We start from the raw sequence: 19,805 nt of genomic DNA, 5'->3' as shown, positions 1-19,805 counted from the left end.
TTAATATGCATCATACAAAGTATATTGTGTAGCATAATTCCAGCATATACAGGATCAGTGATCACAGTAAGCCATTAGATGCGGCAGTAGGTCCATCCTGTCTGAGCAGAATGTTTTTCTTCAGATGTGGGCATCATTCCTGAGCATTGCAGCAAGTCCGGGAGTCTGAGGTAGCAGCAGAAGAACCTAGTATTAGTATTATGTGAAAGTGGGAGAGTATATGACATCCATCCCATGTACACACGCAGTGAAAGTGGGAGAGCTTATTATGACATCCATCCCATGTACACGTGCAGTGAATGTGCTTATTATGACATCCATCCCATGTACACGCGCACTGAAAGTGGGAGAACTTATGACATCCATCCCATGCACACGCGCAGTGAATGTGCTTATTATGACATCCATGCCATGTACACACGCAGTGAAAGTGGGAGAGCTTATTATGACATCCATCCCATGTACACACGCAGTAGAAGTGTGAGATCTTATTATGACATCATCCCATGCACACGCGCAGTGAAAGTGGGAGAGCTTATTATGACATCCATCCCATGTACACAAGCAGTGAAAGTGGGAGAGCTTATTATGACATCCCATGCACACGCGCAGTAAAAGTGAGAAAGCTTATTATGACATCATCCCAAGCACACGTGCAGTAAAAGTGGGAGAGCTTATTATGACATCATCCCATGCACACGCGCAGTGAAAGTGGGAGAGCTTATTATGACATCCCATGCACATGAGGCAGTAAAAGTGGGAGAGCTTATTATGACATCATCCCATGCACATGTGCAGTAAAAGTGGGAGGGCTTATGACATCATCCCCATGCACATGTGCAGTAAAAGTGGGAGGGCTTATTATGACATCCATCCCATGTACACACGCAGTGAATGTGGCAGAGCTTATGACATCCCATGCACATGTGCAGTAAAAGTGGGAGAGCTTATTATGACATCATCCCATGCACGTGCAGTAAAAGTGGGAGAGCTTATGACATCTATCCCATGCACGCGCGCAGTGAAAGTGGTAAGTATACTGGATTTCAACCTCTATACGCACCTACCTATACCTTCTAAACCCTGCCTATAAACCTGTAAAATTGACGCTATTTGCGTACGCAGTCATACAGTAAAATAAAGACTTTAGACCTTGAACATGTGTTTCCAAAGCACAAAGTATTATTCAAGTAAAGTACAGTCAGTTACACGCTGTGATCTAAGTACAATTTAGCACAAAGAATTATACAGATCCAAGATACAGTTATACATTACGCACGCGCTCTGGACCAGATACCAGCATCAGCAAGAAACCTCCGTCAATCAGCAAGAAGACTCCAGACTGGGGTCACAACACGCACATTTATACCCTCACAGAAACAGACAACACAAAAGAGGGGTTTGTTGCTAATCCCATTGGTTCCCAGTGCGGGTGCATCTGTTACAGGGCATTTAACAGGTTGGTTCAAATGGACACAGAACAGCCTCTAACAGCTTGTTGCCGCCTCTATTTCCCCCCCTATGCAAATCTAGGCTGTTGGTTTTACAATGTACATTCTGGTGCTTTAAGTCTCTACGGTCCATAAGTTGCGAATGCATGTTGCGATCTTCTCACCGATGGTACCGGAAAGCTGTTGAGGAAATGCAGATCAGCACAATACCAAACACGGCTTACTTATCACGTATTAAACCTTAGATACCAAAATAGTCTTTATTTCACAGCATTTGTAATAAATGTATAAAACTTGGATTTTATACTTTAAAGCTATGGAACCTTTTATGTGTGTGTGCATTATGTAAGTATTAGGGGTTTGGGAAAAGACGCTAGTTAGGTTTATCTGATTTGGGGCAGATGTGCATGCATGCAGCTAATAAACAGCGTTCACATGCAGGATATTGTGCATTTGCTAATGTGCGTCATGTTAGCAGCGCAACTGTGCGTAATGTGCGGTGTTTATGTATGAGATTCTATTTATGATGGATTTATATATATATATTGTGACACAGTCAGGTTAGGGGGTCCCTCTCCTGGGTAGAGGACTCCTTCCTTACACACACAGCAGCTGGGAAACAGTACGCCAGACTGGATTCGAGTACAAGCTGGTCGGCGCCAGTCTTTATTGTACAATGCCAGAAATAACATAAAGAAAACAAAACATAAATCCTAGCCCTGTCGGGGCACTAACTTCACAAGTGACTCCCCTCACTACAAGGACCTGGCAGGGCCTAATGCCCTCGCCAGCAACAAAGGCACAGCACTCACAGTTAGGTTTTCAAGTGTCTCTGAGCAAACTCCCTGCCTGCTCTCCCAGGTGAGACACTTAGCCTTCAACAAACTAGGCTTATATTGGCCACGCTCAGGTGGGAACCCTAACAAGCCTGTTACCAAGCTGCGAGAACCAAAACCTGGAGTGGCCGTGGGTGGAGCCCTCCCTCTCTCACCCACAACCCCTAGGTCCCAAACCGGCTTTTCAAAAAGCCGAGACTCAAGCCTGCTACACTGCAGACTTTCTCCTGGAGGTTTAAAACACATAATGACAGGAATCTGGGACAAATGTACCTGCCACAGACCACTTTACCAGTGATCCTATCACATATCCCCCCCTTTGTTTTGACCTGTGGGGCGGAACAACTGAAGCCCCCAAACAATGAACGCGTGACAACGCGTCTGCATTGGCCAGCTGGCTTCCTGGCCTATGTTCCACTGAAAATTTAAAAGTTTGTAATGCCAAGAACCATCTCGTAATTCTCGCATTACTGTCCTTATTTTCGGACATCCACTTCAAAGGGGCATGGTCAGTGGTCAATTTGAACTTTCTTCCAACCAAGTAGTACCTGAGAGCCTCTAATGCCCACTTTATGGCCAACGCCTCCTTCTCCACTGTGGCATCGGGTAGGCATCGAATTTTGAAACACTGTTCAACTTTCGGAAGTCATTGCAGAAACGCACACTCCCGTCGAGCTTTGGAATCAACACAATGGGACTTGACCATTCACTATGTGATTCTTCAATAACCCCTAACTCTAGCATATTTTTTATTTCTTTCGACACTGATTCTCTTTGTGCTTCTGGTAGCCTATAGGGCTTTAGATTAACTTTAACCCCTGGGTCAGTGATGATGTCATGTTTAACGACCGAGGTTTTCCCAGGTACGTCAGAGAACAGCACCCTATTTCTGATCAGAAACTCATTGACCTCTTGTTGTTGAATTGCCGACAGGGTTTTTGCCACTGTCACTTCAGGAACTAAGGGCCCTGGTTTTACTGGAGGGGCTCGGATGGCCGACAGTACCGTTCTATCTTTCCAGGGCTTTAACAGATTTATATGGTATATCTGTTCCGGCTTTCTTTTCCCCGGCTGGTAAACTTTGTAATTGACCTGTCCCACTCTTTCTAAGATTTCACAGTGGGAACCAACACTAACACTCTGTCCCCAGGAGCAAAGCTGCGTAACCGAGCATTGCGGTTGTATACCCTCTGCTGTGCCTGTTGAGCCTGTTCCACAACATCTTCCCTCTTCTTAGTCACCTGATATAACAAATCCTGACACATTGCCATGTGGGGATAGGACAAAGGACTATCAGGGTCTACGGGTTTACCATCAACTACTTTTACATTCTCCCTGGCTTTTACCAAAGTAGGGTCATTCAACTGCTCCACGGCAAAGACCTCTCTTCTGACCTCTAAATCAGGCAGACGATCAACTGGCCCAACAACACTTCCCACCTCAATGGGAGGCACATTAGTTGGCGGGCCACCGTCACGCTCCGCATTCTTTAGTTCGCCAATCATAGTAGAAAAAGGGAATAACTCTGACTCAGAAGAAACTCCCTCCTCCACTACATCGACAACCTTCTCAAATGGATCGGGGTTGTTCACTTCTGGAAAAAAACGGCTTTCCCACAACTTCCAGAAGTGAGCAAAGTCTTTCCCCAATATTGCATCGTACATCAGACCAGGCACCAAACCCACAGAAACTATAGCAGAACCACATGGTGTCTCGATGTTCACCTCTGCAGTAACATAATATCGAGTATCCCCATGTATGCAGGTCACACCAACAGTTTTCCCCTTACGCCTCAAGGGGTTCACCAGCTCAGCTTTCATAAGTGTCACCAAGCTACCAGAGTCTAACAGTGCCTCTACTCGGTTGCCATCTACAGTGAGTACACACATGTGCTTATCAGTCTCAGCCTGCCGGTCAGCCGTACCGGCTGTCTGTGCAAAGAAAGACGCCCTGCGGTAGACATGAGCAGTATCACATTGCATAGGTTCAATTGTAAGTGAACAATTAGCGGCAATATGGCCGAAGTCACCACACCGGAAACACTGAATCATATTAATGTCTAGTCGTTTACGGGGCAAGAACCTTCCTGGCCTGGCAGGCCTGTCTCCAGGTTCTACACCCTCAGTCTTAGGTACATTCCACCGCTCAGCACCCTTCTCCCCTGGAACAGTCTTACCAGTGTCTGTGGGAGTTCGCCGGTGCGCCATCGGGGCTCGGTGGGGCATACTCATCAGCTCCTCAGCCGCCACGTACCTCTCCACCAGCTCGACCAACTGGTCCACGGACTTAGGGTCTGCATGGCTCACCCATTTGCGCAGAGTCACAGGTAATGATCACAGGTACCGGTCCATCACGACCCTTTCCACGATCTGTGGTCCCGTCAGCATCTCGGGCTGTAGCCATTTTGAGGACAGATGGACGAGGTCATGCATCTGTGAACGTGGAGGCTTGTCCTTATGGAACTCCCAGCGGTGGACCCGTTGGGCACGAACAAAGGTGATGACTCCCAAGCGAGTTAGGATCTCCTGTTTTAGTTTTTTATAGTCCTTGGCATCAGCCAGGCATAAGTCGAAATATGCTTTTTGTGGCTCCCCAGACAAAAAAGGTGCCACCAGACTTGCCCACTGCTCCTTGGGCCAACTCTCCCTTTCGGCCGTTCTTTCAAATGCGGCGAGATAGGCCTCCACATCATCGCCCGAAGTCATCTTTTGGAGGAAGTGACTGGCTCGTACGGAGTGAGTGGTGGTGGGAGGACCAGTAGTAACATCTCTGGGCCGGGCGACAGGTTGTACCACCTCTCTTATGGCCTGGCTGTTTTCCGCTAAGGCCTGGCGGGTTTCCTCAATGGCGACCTGTTGTTGCCTGATAGATTCCTGCTGAAGTTTGTTCGTCTCCTGCTGAGCTGCTGTAGCTTGGAGCAAGGCCTTAATAATGTCCTCCATTTTGTCCTGGGGTGTAGGTTGGAAGCTGAACCTTGCCTCTCTGAGCATTGGCTGACGCCTCCTCTATGGGACTCCAAGGACACAGCGTTATTTCCACACTCACAAATTGGGTGTCTGTCCCTTTAATTTTTAAACGGAAAGTTTTCCTCTTGCTGCAACTTCAGTGTGTGTGAATGCCCGCATTCTCCACCATATTGTGACACAGTCAGGTTAGGGGGTCCCACTCCTGGGTAGAGGACTCCTTCCTTACACACACAGCAGCTGGGAAACAGTACGCCAGACTGGATTCGAGTACAAGCTGGTCGGCGCCAGTCTTTATTGTACAATGCCAGAAATAACATAAAGAAAACAAAACATAAATCCTAGCCCTGTCGGGGCACTAACTTCACAAGTGACTTCCCTCACTACAAGGACCTGGCAGGGCCTAATACCCTCGCCAGCAACAAAGGCACAGCACAGCACTCACAGTTAGGTTTTCAAGTGTCTCTGAGCAAACTCCCTGCCTGCTCTCCCAGGTGAGACACTTAGCCTTCAACAAACTAGGCTTATATTGGCCACTCTCAGGTGGGAACCCTAACAAGCCTGTTACCAAGCTGCGAGAACCAAAACCTGGAGTGGCCGTGGGTGGAGCCCTCCCTCTCCTCTCACCCACAACCCCTAGGTCCCAAACCGGCTTTTCAAAAAGCCGAGACTCAAGCCTGCTACACTGCAGACTTTCTCCTGGAGGTTTAAAACACATAATGACAGGAATCTGGGACAAATGTACCTGCCACAGACCACTTTACCAGTGATCCTATCACAATATATATATATATATTTTCTATCCCTTACTAACATATTTTTAAATCTATAATGCAAGGTGTTACAAACAGCTAAGTTCACTTTCAAGCAGGGTGGGAACCCCCAGCTGATTGTCGTTACCACTGTGTCTGGTAAGCAAAACCTCTGACCATTGTTAACTCAGACAAATTCAATTGTGCATATCAATGTCTGGGTTATATTTCAATTGCCACAGCCATACTTTTCTATATACAGGGATTCCTAATTTGTATGTAAAACACTCACAGTATTCTGGTGTATTGTTAGTTGTTTTCCTAGTATACTGTGTTTGTTATGGTATCAAGGTTGTCCCCAGAATGGACTGTGTACATCAGGGCATGATTTCTGGAAGGATTACTAAAAAGTGTTCTAATGCTAATAAGTCATTTTTTATGTATGTTAAACACTGTCGGTATGTGTTTGGGGAAGATTATTACTCTGTGGTTTTGACAAATTGGCGTTGTGTGATCTACTTATTTCTAAGATGGAGTATTGACGCCATTCGTGAGATGGCGTCGCGCAGATTCCGATTGTAAACAGATTCTGTCTCAGCTGATTATCCAGCTTTGACAGTGGGAGAGCTTATTATGACATATATCCCATGCACACGCGCAGTAAAAGTGGGAGAGCTTATTATGACATCCATCCCATGCACACGTGCAGTGAAAGTGGGAGAGCTTATTATGACATCATCCCATGCACACGTGCAGTGAAAGTGGGAGAGCTTATTATGGCATCCATCCCATGCACACGCGCAGTAAAACTGGGAGAGCTTATTATGACATCATCCCATGCACATGTGCAGTAAAAGTGGGAGAGCTTATTATGACATCTATCCCATGCACACGCGCAGTGAAAGTGGGAGAGCTTATTATGACATCCATCCCATGCACACGCGCAGTGAAAGTGGGAGAGCTTATTATGGCATCCATCCCATGCACACGCGCAGTAAAAGTGGGAGAGCTTATTATGACATCATCCCATGCACACGCGCAGTGAAAGTGGGAGAGCTTATTATGACATAATCCTATGCACATGTGCTGTGAAAGTGGGAGAGCTTATTATGACATCATCCCATGCACATGTGCAGTGAAAGTGGGAGAGCTTATTATGACATAATCCTATGCACATGTGCAGTGAAAATGGGAGAGCTTGTTATGACATCCCATGCACATGTGCAGTGAAAGTGGACGAGCTTATTATAACATCCATCCCATTCACATGTGCAGTGAAAGTGGACGAGCTTATTATAACATCCATCCCATGCACATGTGCAGTGAAAGTGGACGAGCTTATTATAACATCCATCCCATGCACACACAACCGTGTATAATTTTAGAACAGGGTAGAACCATTTTTCAATGCATTTATACTCCTATTTATTATGGGAAGCACCACTAAACAATGGGTAAAAGTAAGATAATGTGTTAGTTTTGTGATTTGTGAAATAGGGTGAAGAGTGCTCTAGGACACAGGTTTTCAAACTCAGTCCTCAGGACCCCACACAGTGCATGTTTTCCAGGTCTCCTCACAATCACTGATGAAATAATTAGCTTCACCGGTGGATCTTTTAAAATGTGTCAGTGAGTAAAGAATACACCTGTGCACCTGCTGAGTGACCTGTAAAACGTGACCTGTGTGGGGTCCTGAGGACTGAGTTTGAGAACCACTGCTCTAGGACATGTTTGGTACAGCCTATAAGACTTGCTACCACGTGTCTGTACAGTATTGTAATGTATTTTGTAAGAGATCTACTTAGAAATTACTTCCTCATAGGAGTTTTGATTATTCCATTCACATTACGCCAGAAGCTGAACTTAAAAGTAAGATATTTGCATTTTATAAACCAGAGTCTTGGGCCTTATACAGCAGATGCAGAAATCCTATTGTAACTAATACCCCTTTTCCACCTAAATTCCGGGTCTGACCCGGAGTTGGAACAAAGTTACTATCCGGATCAGACCCGGAATTTTGCCGGCGCCGACTCGGGATATTCCCGAGCCAGCGCTGCTCACACCACAGTCGGGTCTGCATAGACCCGGCTTTTGCGGAGTGAAAGTGGTCGCTTGGAGATGACGTCATCTCCAAGCGCCACTGAAGCCGGACCAATCGGCCGGCTAGCAGCGCACTCCAGGTCATCGTGACCCGGAGTGCGCTGTTCTCACAGAAGGGTTTCACGGGCTACGCCCGTGTTAAACCCTGCTAGTTACCTGGGTTGGATTGCCGGGTCACTCGACCCGGCGATCCAACCCTCTGCCCTTTTACATCAGGGAGCTGCCCGGGTTAACCCTTCAAAAACCCGGGTTTTAGCTCCAGTGTAAAAGGGGTATAAGAAGACAGTGAGTGATGCTCCTGAGGTGACTACAGGGATCTGGATAAGTGATGAATAAAGAAAGCACCCACCACCTTATTTCTGCCCTCTCATAACAATTAAAAAAGAGCTGTTTGGAAAATGTGTTTTTCACTTATTCTGGTCACTTTGGGCCTGATTCTGAGCCGGGCGCATCTGCGGCCACCCGAGCTTGCTCACTACCTTATGTTAATGCCAGAATCCATGTGTATGCTCCAAACAAAGAGTAGAAATTGGACCACGATACTCCCATGACAGAGCAGTTTTGCGCTATCACGTGGTCACCGCCCAGAAATGACCATTATCACTTATATCTGACTCAGAATCAGGCCCTATGAGTGTTTAGTCAGGTGAGGAATGGTGTGACATTTAGCAATGTGTACCAGTAATCAGACTCGGCGGGGGTGCCGGCATTGGAGCAACAGTGGGGGACATGCTGCATTCATTAGCATGGCCCCTGCTGACTATCGCTGCACAGGAGTGCGCATAGTTAGTGACATAGCGGGTACACACTGACCGATGCCGGAATCCCACTGCCTGGGGATCAGGATGTCGGCATCTCGACAACCGGAATCCCGAAAAATGGATCTGGGTAAGTATGCAGGGTTAGCCTGGGGAAGGGGGGAGTTAGGTTTAGGGACCCCTGAGGGGAAATTAGGGTTAGGCACCCCGCCTCGGGAGGGTTAGGTTTAGGGTGTGGGAATGGGGGGGTTAGGCCCCCCCAGGGAGGTTAAGGTTAGGCACCACTAAAGGTGCCTACACACTTTGCGATGTGCTCACGATCCAACATCGTGTACGATTTCCCTTGAACTCTTTCCCGGCAGTCCTGCACATGATTTGGTGTAAAAAGTGTCCAAAGTGTCCAAAGTGCCAAACGATCTATCGTACATCCTTAACTCTTGCAGTGCATCGTGTTCCAGATTGGCAAATCTGCCCTACAGCATGGCAGATCTGATGATGCGATGTACGACCTGCGCGGGAGTGGACACACGATTTGGGCATATTTTACACGATTTGTCGTCACAATGCATCTGAATCGGCCAAATCGTGTAAAATATCACTAAGTGTGTAGGCACCTTTTAGGGAGGGTTAGGGTAGGAAGAGGGTAAGGTTACTTACCACCGCTGTTGGGATTCTATACCTTCAGGCTTGCACGGCCGTAATTTGAATGGCTAGTCAGCCACCGGTATATCATACCCAACTCATTATTTTCTTATGTGTATCATTGTATTCCATATAGGGAAATCCCTGCAGCAACCCCACAAATAATTATCCACAACCACATTATGAACGACACAACATTAAATAAAAACTGCCAGCCAATCGCAAGAATCCAGCATGGTAATATGGGATTGTATTGCTTACTCCGAACTGTAGCCCTTTCCGCGGAGGGGGATAGTCCATAGCCAGCGAAATCATTTTTGGGGGGGTATTATCCACTCTAACCTCCTAGGCCCCCACTCTGCCCTCAAAAGGGCCTCTTTTAAGCATGAACTCACTGGTGGAGCCATGGGGCAAGTGGGGCCTCTGAGCGTGTGGTGACGATTCTCCAATGCTGTCCATACCTCATCACTGAGGCACCACCTGCACCTCCTTTAGTTCCCCACCTTGTAACAACCCTCTGGAACATGCTGGTACTTTATATATACTGAATAATAAAAATAATAAATCCCCGATAATAAAACTTGTGACGTCTTTGGGCCTGATTCAGAGATGTACACTAATGCCATCGCAGCTGTGATTCCCGCACACAGCTGCTGTGCGAATGTATGTAAATGTCTCAGGCGCAAGTATTGAGACACCCACCAGGCCATTGCAAATCCAAGCAACTGCGTACACATACACAGATCATTCTATAAGCGGCCACCTGAGTAGCCCTATGGTCGTACAGAATGGCCGCCTGAACTGAGATGTCGGAACGACTTAATCTGGGGACTGCAGTTGTAGGCAGAGACACCCCCCAAAGTCACACTGTAACCATCCCCAAACCACCCCTAAATGTCAATCACTTTGCAAAGAAATCCTCAGTGCGCGAGCGGCATCACTGAGGTACCTTGACACATGCGCAGTGCGGCCATGAGGTATACGCAGATAAAGGATAATCGCTCAACTGCGTAAATATCAGCATTGCGCACATATCTGAATCAGGCCCTAAGTTCCTTAGTTTCTATGCTTTAAGGTGGGATTGGGGGTGATTCGATAATAAAGTGCTCATGTAACTGATTAGTGACTCATCTGTGGCAATGAAAGTAAATGTGTGCAAGTTCACTGCTGTACTTTGGGCAGGGCCGGATTTAGGTCTGTGGGGGCCCCTGGGCAAAGAAAACATGTGGGGGCCCCTATTAAATGTGACAAACAGGGGGTATGCACAATGGGGACCTTATGCAGAGCCCCCAGTAGTGTCAGTGCCCACAGTGGTAGTGCCCCGTATGCAATGCACCCAGTAGTAGTGCCCCTTATGCAGTGCCCCTATGCAATACTCCCAATAGTAGTGCCCACTGTAGTAATGCCCTCTGTATAAATGACCACAGTAGTAATACCCCTGTAGTTGTGCCCCAAATAGTAATGCCCCCCAGTAGTAATTGGCATGTGCCCAATAGTAATGCCCTAGTAGTAATGCCCCCTGTATAAATCTCCAGTAGTAATACCCATGTAGTTAATGCCCCAAATAGTAATGCCCCAGTAGTCATTCCCCCTTTAGTAGAGCCCTCTGTAGAAATGCCCCCAGTAGTAATGCTCCTCTATTAGTGCCCCCAATACTAATGCTCCCTCTCTAGTAGAGCCCCCAATAGTAATGCCCCAGTAGTAATGCCTCCCCCTCCAAGTAAAGCCCCCAGTTGTAATTTCCCCCCCAGTAATGTCCCCTGTAGTAATGCCCCCAGTAGTAATGCCTCCCCCCTCCCCACGTAATGCCCCAGTAGTAATGCTCCACTCCGAGTAATGTCCCCTGTAGTAATGCCCCCCGCCAGTAATGCCCCCAGTAGGCTGCTTGCACTAAAAAAAAATAAAGTTCATGCTTACCTTAAGCTAAGCCCCGCGTCCGCTGCAGTCCGCTCGGCTGCTCCTCTGCACTATGGCAGAGACGTCATGTCGTCTCTGCCATAGTGCTCTGCGTGAGCCGGAAGCTGGAGCTCACATGAGCTCAAGCCTCCGACTCCGGCTGCCGCTGCGGGGAGGGAGCCGGGCGCCCGATGGTAAATAGAGCCTCTCTGCGGCGCCGGGGTTAGGTTGGCCGGAGGAGGCGGAACTGGTTCCGTCTCCTCCGATCCACTTTAACCCCAATGGGTGTGGGGGCCCTTGACGTGTGGGGGCCCAGGGACGATCGCCCCTGTGGCCCCCCCATTAATACGGCCCTGACTTTGGGCCTGTTTTAGGGATGGACGCAGATCCCTTCACAACTGCGCCTATGTGCACAGAGGCCCTGATTCAGAGCCGGATGCTCTGACAGAGCACTCGCTCTGAATCAGGGCCGGACTATTTTTTTTTTAGAACGGCCTCCTGGCCGCTCGCATAGCTATAGCGAGCGGCCAGGAAGATGGTCGCGATGGTCAAGACCATCGCCACCATCGGGCTTGCGCCAAGACCCTTGTGGTAGGGTCTCATTGCTGCAAGCCCCAGAGAGATTTCGGCTCTAAGAGAGCCAAAATCTCTCCCACTGACATCACTCGTGATGTCAGTGGGGCCGCCCCCAAACGGAGGCGTTCACATGGGAACGCCTCCTTTTTGGGCAGCCACTTCCCCGGCCCGCCCACCAAAGGGGGCGTGCTGTCACTCAACATCGACAGCACGTCCCCTTTGGTACGAGACCCGGAGCGACGGAGTGCCCGTCGCTATCCAGGTCTCTTGCATGTGCACGACGGAACCGGCTCCGTCGTGCGCATGTGCTCTGGGCCACCATCGACCCGGTTGCGAGCGCTCAGCGCTTGCGACCGGGTCTGAATCAGGCCCAGAGACTGCGAAAATATGTAAATGTTGCAGCCGTTGAGATTTGTACTCAGGCGTCCACATGTGGCTTCGCAAATCCAAGTGTTTGCGTACAAAGACACAACCTTTGGTCACACATCGGTCGATCATTGAACTTGTGAGTAACCCTATGGTTACTCAGAATGGCTGGCGGAACTTCATACGAGATTGCAGCCTGAGACATGCCTGCATTGAGTCTGGATTTTTACCAAACTACACGTGTCGCAGCCTGTATACACAACTTACTGCAATTATAAGTGATTCACAGTCGTACGCATCTCGCTTGGGACTCAGGGCCCGATTCAGACCCGCTCGTGAGCGCTGTGCACTCGCAAGCGGGTCGATGGTGGCCCAGTGCGCATGCGCACGACGGAGCCGGCTCTGTTGTGCGCATGCGCAAGACCCGGATAGCGACGGGCAAACCGTTGCTCCAGGTCTCGTACCAAAGGGGGTGTGCTGTCGATGTTGAGTGACAGCACGCCCCCTTTGGTGGGCGGGCCGGGGGAGTGGCTGCCCAAACATAGGCGTTCCCATGTGAACGTCTCCGTTTGGGGACGGCCCCACTGACATCACGAGTGATGTCAGTGGGAGAGATTTCGGCTCTGTGAGAGCGGAAATCTCTCTGGGGCTTGCGGCAATGAGACCCTACCACAAGGGTCTCGTCGCAAGCCCGATGGTCACCCACAGCTATGCGAGCGGCCAGGAGGCCACTCTAAAATACAAGAAGGCCGGCCCTGATTCAGAGTGAGGGCTCTGTCAGAGCGTCCGGCTCTGAATCAGGGCCTCAGTCGGTGTTATTGGGTGGCAAATGGACGTCCTCACGTAGGATAAGTGTCCGGTGGGACTGCAGACACAAATTCTGGATATTTAATGGTGAGCGTATGTAGACAGCCGGATCTCCTGCACCAAGGTTGGTGCTGGAGCAAATGCAGAAATTAGTAATGACGGCTCATCTCACAAGCAGAGGGCCGGGGCAGTGTGGTCGCATAGACGCACCTGACTGAATACAGGCACTTGTTCACATGGATGCGGCATCAGAGGTGTTAGGTTATGGGAGGGCAGGTTAGGGTTAGCCTGCCGGAGGGGAGGGTTAGCCTATGGGAGGAAACAGTCAGGCTACGGGGAGGAGATTAGTTTAGGTGATGGAAGGTTAGGGTTAGTGATACCATCGGAAGCGCTGCAGGATCCACCCGAAGTCATTGAGACATAACCGCTGAACCCAGAAGACACTGATAGCCTTTGTGGTCAAAGTGCAGTTAAGCCCATTTCCTGGTGGTCCGTTTACTCACCACATTCCTTGTGAACAATACAGCTAATTGCATGGTTGCCATTATTAAATAGAACTATAGATGTCCGCTGGACCCAGGGGCGTTTGAAGAGAGGAGGATAACCATGTGCAGACTCAGAGCGGGCCCCTTCCTCTCTCCAGTGGTGCAGCACTGGCAGTAGATTCTGGCTTAGTGCCAGGATCTACTGCGCATGCAGGTATTTTTGCTGCTCTGCAGCGCTGACTTTAACATAAGATCAAGCATGGTCACCAAAATGTAATGTTCCTATTCAAGATATTGGCAACCCTTGGATCCTGGCGAAGCGAACAAAGGACTTGATCTACAAGTCCTACAAGAGGTGCGAGGTAAAGTCAAACAGCGGGGACTTGCGCGCGGGGTCTCAGGGACACCCGCGCGTGGAATCCCCGTTATTTGTATCCTGTCCAGCGCGACAATTAGCTGCTAATTGAATATGCCCCCAAGTGGGGAAAGCTATTTTGCTATGACACACCTTAGTTTTTCTAAGGGTCTTTCAGTGGTATTCCTCTTAGTGAAGCCGGTGATACACAGAGTAGACTGCCTCTGAATGAGCTGGCATTGTTTGTTAGATACTGCTGCTGCTGCTGCTAAAGACAAATCACCCACCCAGTGGGCTGTCACTGTCATGTAAGCTTTAGTTTGCCCACTACCGCTTGTCCACATATCTGTGGTTTGGTGGACAGTGGGTACATTGGCATTTTGTAGGCCAACAATTAGGTTGTTTTTTTTTGTTTTGTTTTTTTGTTTGTTTTTGTTTTTTAACACCCTGGTACAGCCGAGGAATGGTTTTTAGGGTAAAACAGAACCGAGATGGAATTTGGTACCGGGGACACAGGACCTAAATTAACTGTGTGAAACCCAATGCAATAATAGCGGATATTGGACACTGATCTAATACCAGCATAGCTGTCATTGCATCAGTGATCCGCTGTGCGACTGGGTGAGAGCTGTCATACTTGCTTCCCCTTGCAAAGGATTGTTTCACAGTCAGTTTATTATTAAAATAGTAATCTGCTTGGTCCCCTTCTGGGATGAAGATATTTTCCTAGCAGCAGCAGCAGCAGGCCTAGCTCTGAAGGATTCTTCTGAGGAATCCTGGATAGGGAAGGATTCACCTAGCCTTAACAAATTGGATGCAGAACTATCTACGATCATTACTGTGGATATTGAGGATGAAGGTGTCGGCAGAAGATTGCAAGTGCTGGAATTTAGTTGAACTTGAGAGAAGGGAGCAAGCTGATGCTGGACTGATGTTATTTTTTAGCACCAGTTTCAGTTTCTGATGCTGTCAAAAAATGTTCATGAGTTCGCTGCAAGTGACAAAACAGGGATTAGGTTCCTAGATGGTTAACATCCCTACCTCTACTTACCATGGTTTTACAACTGCTACAGATGGCTTGACAATTGGTGTCAGGATTTTGGTAAAAATTATTCCACACATAAGAGGTACATTTGTTGTTCTATGCCAGGGTATGACAATGGCCTTCCTCTTACCATGGCTTCCACTGGTGCCTGACTTAAACAACATCTTCATCCTCAACATCCTCATTAGCACCAGCGTCAGCTACACAAATATCCCCCTCATCCTCTTGCACTTCCTCAATGGCATCCTCAATTTCTATGCCATCAGCTATATTTGTGCTGCACATCCCCACATTTGCAGAGGGAGCAGATATGGTGGAAGGCAGCTTCTCTGCGAGTACAAGAGTATCAGAAAGGTCAGGCTTACACATCGCACTCATGGACACACTATCCTCAGGGATATGTGACATTTCTGTTTCTGAATGCACAGTTTGTTCTACTGCCTTAGTGGTTTTCATTTTTTTTTTTTACACCTCTTCTACACTCTGAGTGATAAGGTCTTGCATCATCATCAGACGCAAAGGAAGATGCCTCACTGAAACTTGCAGAACCACCACTCATAATTAAAGGCCACGGCCTCAGTCTTTCCTTGCCACTGCATGTGGTGAATGCATGTTGGCAATTTTATGTTTCTCTGCACCAAAATTTCCCTTTATTAGATGTTTTTTTTCTTTAGCACTGTATAGTTTTTTTTTTAATCTTATCTTAGATGCCCTGACTTAGGGCCTGATTCAGCAAGGAACGCAATTGAGAACGAAACTGCTTATACACACGCAGTTCCACTGCGATAGTATGCAAATCCATTGCTATCGCTATGCCGTGACAGCACTAGTGTGCATAAGGTTGCCAACTTTACCTTACACAGATCCGTAATGTTTAGCAAGACTGCAAAACCATCAGTACAATCGAGTGCCATCGCAGCCTCATGCACAATTACACAAGGTCTGACCTTAGTCAGAAATTGCTAAACTCAGCGCACTATGAGTCCTCAGGCTGCTTACGGCATCGCAGTGGATAATTTAAGCACGCCCATGCAACGGGATTGAAACGCACGGGCACTCCTGCTTTTCGTCGACCTCCCTGTCACCACCCCAAACGGTACTTCCTCTCAATCACTTTCCGATGGGTCTGCATAGTCAATGTGATCGCATTCCCAATCACAGTGGCCGGTTCATGCGCGCACACTGGGATGCATATGCATGCGCAGTACTAAACAATCAACCGATTGCATGTATATTAGCAGTTGCGTTCCTTGCTAAATCAGGCCCTTAGACCCTCTATGCCCTTGAGCATCGCATTTAGTAGATAACGTTGTCATCATGACTGGTGGCAGCAGCTGCAGCAGCAGTATTTGGTTGCTCTTCTCGAAACTGAACATTATCTGTTTTTCAATTCACAGATTACTGTGTGGCCTATGCTGTATATGCATGTGAATAAAGCGCAGTATGGCAAAGCGCACCAAACAGTACAAACAATATAAATTTAATTTATTGTGTTATTTAAATTTTTTATGTCGTAGCTCAATTCAAACTGCGTGGAGTCACAGGGCTTATATATGCACGTGAACAAAGCACACTAGAGTAAAGCGCACCAAACAGTACAAACAATATAATTTAATTTAGTTTTTTTATTTTGATTTTTTTATGTCACAGCTCAATTCAAACTGCATGGAGCCAAAGGGCTTTATATGCATGTGAACAAAGCGCACTAGTGTCAAGCGAACCAAAAAGTACAAACTATTTTTTTGTCACCGCTCAATTCAAACTGCGTGGAGTCACAGGGCTTATATACTATCGATTCCTACCTATCTATACACTCTAAAATTGACGCTATTTAGCGTTATGAGTCGCACAAGAAATAATTGCTTTCAGACTTTGATTGTGGTTCCAAAGCACAAAAAGTTATTATTCACCATAAAAGCAGATAGTTACACACTGTGATCTAAATTACAATTAGCGCAAACAAATTATACAGTCACAAGGTACAGTCGTTACATATGCACGCGCTCTGGATCCAGGTCAACAGCAAAGCAAGATGACTAGCATCTAGTTTCAGAGAGCCTGCATATATACTCTTACAGAGATAGGCAATACAATAGAAAGATTGGCATGATTCCATTGGTTCTTCTTCCTGGTTCTTCTGTTACAGTACAGTTCATAGATCAATTCGTATGGTCACAGTCCAGCCTCCAACAGCTCTTTGTGTCCATTTTCCCGCTGCATAACAAATCTAACCTGGCTGCATTACAGGATACATTTTAATGCCTAACTCTCTATGATCCATAATTTGCAGACACATGTTGCGATTTCTTCACCGATGGAACCGAAAATCTTCAAAGACACAGTGGTTTAGAATGACACCAAACACAGTCTGCTTATCATGCACTAAACCTTAGATATCAAATAACATGTATTTCACAACATTACTGATAATGAATAAAACCTTAAATATTAACGTCAATGCTAGGGAACCTTTTTATGTAAGTGTGCAATGTGTAAGTATTGGGGTATTGAGAAAAGACGCCAGTTAGCGTTGTGCGACGTGTTTTGCAGGGTTGACCATATTATATATTTTAGTAACTGTCTTTATTTATATAATGAGGACTTTTAACATCTTTCTATTGCGTGGGAATCGCACGACGCTAAATAATAGCATCGCCGTATTTACTTATGTGTGAGATTCACTAAAATGGCGCTGAGCGGCCCTTCGCAAAATGGCGTCTTGTTGCTATTCACAAAATGGTGTCGTGCAGATTTAATTTTAAACAGATTCTGTCTCAGCCAATTATCTGTCTTCGACAATATGCACGTGAACTTCTTTACTGGTGGACACAGCACAGCCTATATACAGCAGAGTACAGTGTAGCATACAGCATACACATTGCCTAAGAGCAGCACAGCTATGTTACTGAGTCTGGACACAGCACTACCCATACAGCAGTGTACCTGACAAGGAAATGGCAAAGAGTCCTGTCCGCGGCACCTTATATAGAATTCAAAACCGCGATATAGAATCCAAAACTGGGATATAGAATCCAATGCCGCGAGGATAACGATTTGCGAAGTGGAATCCGAGTCAGACGGGAAGACCCGAGCCGCCACTCGGATTTATTCGAATACCGGAAGTTCCGATTCAAAGCAATCCGAACTATTCTTCTCTATATAGAACACAATTTGGTATTGCAGTTGCACATTCATTGACACGAGGAGCAGAGTACAAGCATGAGAGGAAGAACGTTTCCTCTTCTTTTTGTGTTCTTTCTCATCTCATGTTGTTAGTTACCACCTTACAGTGATTGCAAAAAGGACATAAGCTGGGTACACTTTCTCAATTGCAGGCTGATCGGCCGTGCAGTCTGTCCCCAGTGTGGCCCCTCTGTCAGCCATGTACACACTGTGCAGACATAGCACAGTGTGTACAGGCTTCTATGGGATCGGGAGGTCGAATCTATAAATATTAAACAGCACATAAGATGCGACCACCCGATCCTGACCGTTGCAGGAGCGTTAAAAATCTGTTTATTGGCTAACGCTCCTGCATCGGGGCAGTGTACACACCTATACAATCCAACGGCCGTTCTCTCGATATTGGATGAACGACCCAATGATTGTATAGCTGTGTATCCAGCTTTAGGGGAAGATTTATTAAAGCTTGGAGTGAGATAATGTGGATAGATATAAAGTACCAACCAATCAGCTTCTTCTGTCATATTACAGGCTGTGTTTGAAAAATGACAGTTAGAAGCTGATTGGTTGGTACTTTATCTCTCTCCCAGCTTTGATAAACCTCCCCGTCTCTCTCCTCCCTCTTTCCTAATGTGCTTTTCCGTCCCTTACTATTACTTACGGAACCTAACCCATGCATCCCGATATTCTGGCTGCCCCCTCTGGGAGGGGGTGGCTAGGTCGGCATAGTGGGGTGGGTGTGGTGCTCCATAAGGGGGCGTGACTGGGGATCGAATGGTTTATTAGGGGCAGAGCGGGGGCATGACCGCACGATCGCGTTATCATGGCCACTCCCCCATTCCACAATGCTGAGATTACATCCTCTCAAACATCCGGTGCCGGGATGTTTGAGAGTGGTGCAGGGGAGTCCAGTGATGGTGCAGGGGGGGTCCAAGGTAGGCAGCTGACCAGGAGACTTGTCCACCTTTCCGGGTGGCCGGGAGTGTCACCCGAATTTTCAGAACACTCCCGGCCATTTCGGGAGGGTAGGTTAGTATGACGACTTCTGCCACCGTACTACTTATTTGAGGGTTAGAACTGTTGTTGCAGCAATATTTATATACCATGTACTTGTCCTGCATTGTCTTGTACTGTAAGCTGGGGCGTATTTATAATGGGTGCAGGGTATGTGGGGCACACAGGGCCCTAGGTCCAGGGGGGTCCCGCACCACACACCCTGCATCCATAAAACTTACCTCTCCGTAGTCCCATGTCGGCTCCGGTGTCTGCGCCTGGAAAAAAGCGCTGGAAAATGTCAGCCGCGTCCATTTTCCCGGTGACTGGTGCTGGCGCTATAGACTCTGGGCACAATCTAGTGCCCAGAGTCTATAAGTGTAGCGCTGGCCGCGCACCGCTCAGTGCACAGCTGGCCACCGGACGTAGAGGAGGGGGCCCATGTCGGAGACTGCACACGGGCCCCCTCCTCTCTAGAAACGCCCCTGACTGTAAGTCACTGTTCTCTTGTTCTGCTCAATTGCTTATGTACTTTTTTAGGCACTGCGGAACCCTTGTATAACAATAATAACTGTGAGTAAAAGGCCTGGAAGAGGC

This window comes from Taudactylus pleione, unplaced genomic scaffold, assembly GCF_031769625.1.
Source record: "Taudactylus pleione unplaced genomic scaffold, aTauple2 ptg000408l, whole genome shotgun sequence".
In the NCBI taxonomy this organism is placed as follows: Eukaryota; Metazoa; Chordata; class Amphibia; order Anura; family Myobatrachidae; genus Taudactylus; species Taudactylus pleione.
This window is presented reverse-complemented; position numbering follows the sequence as displayed.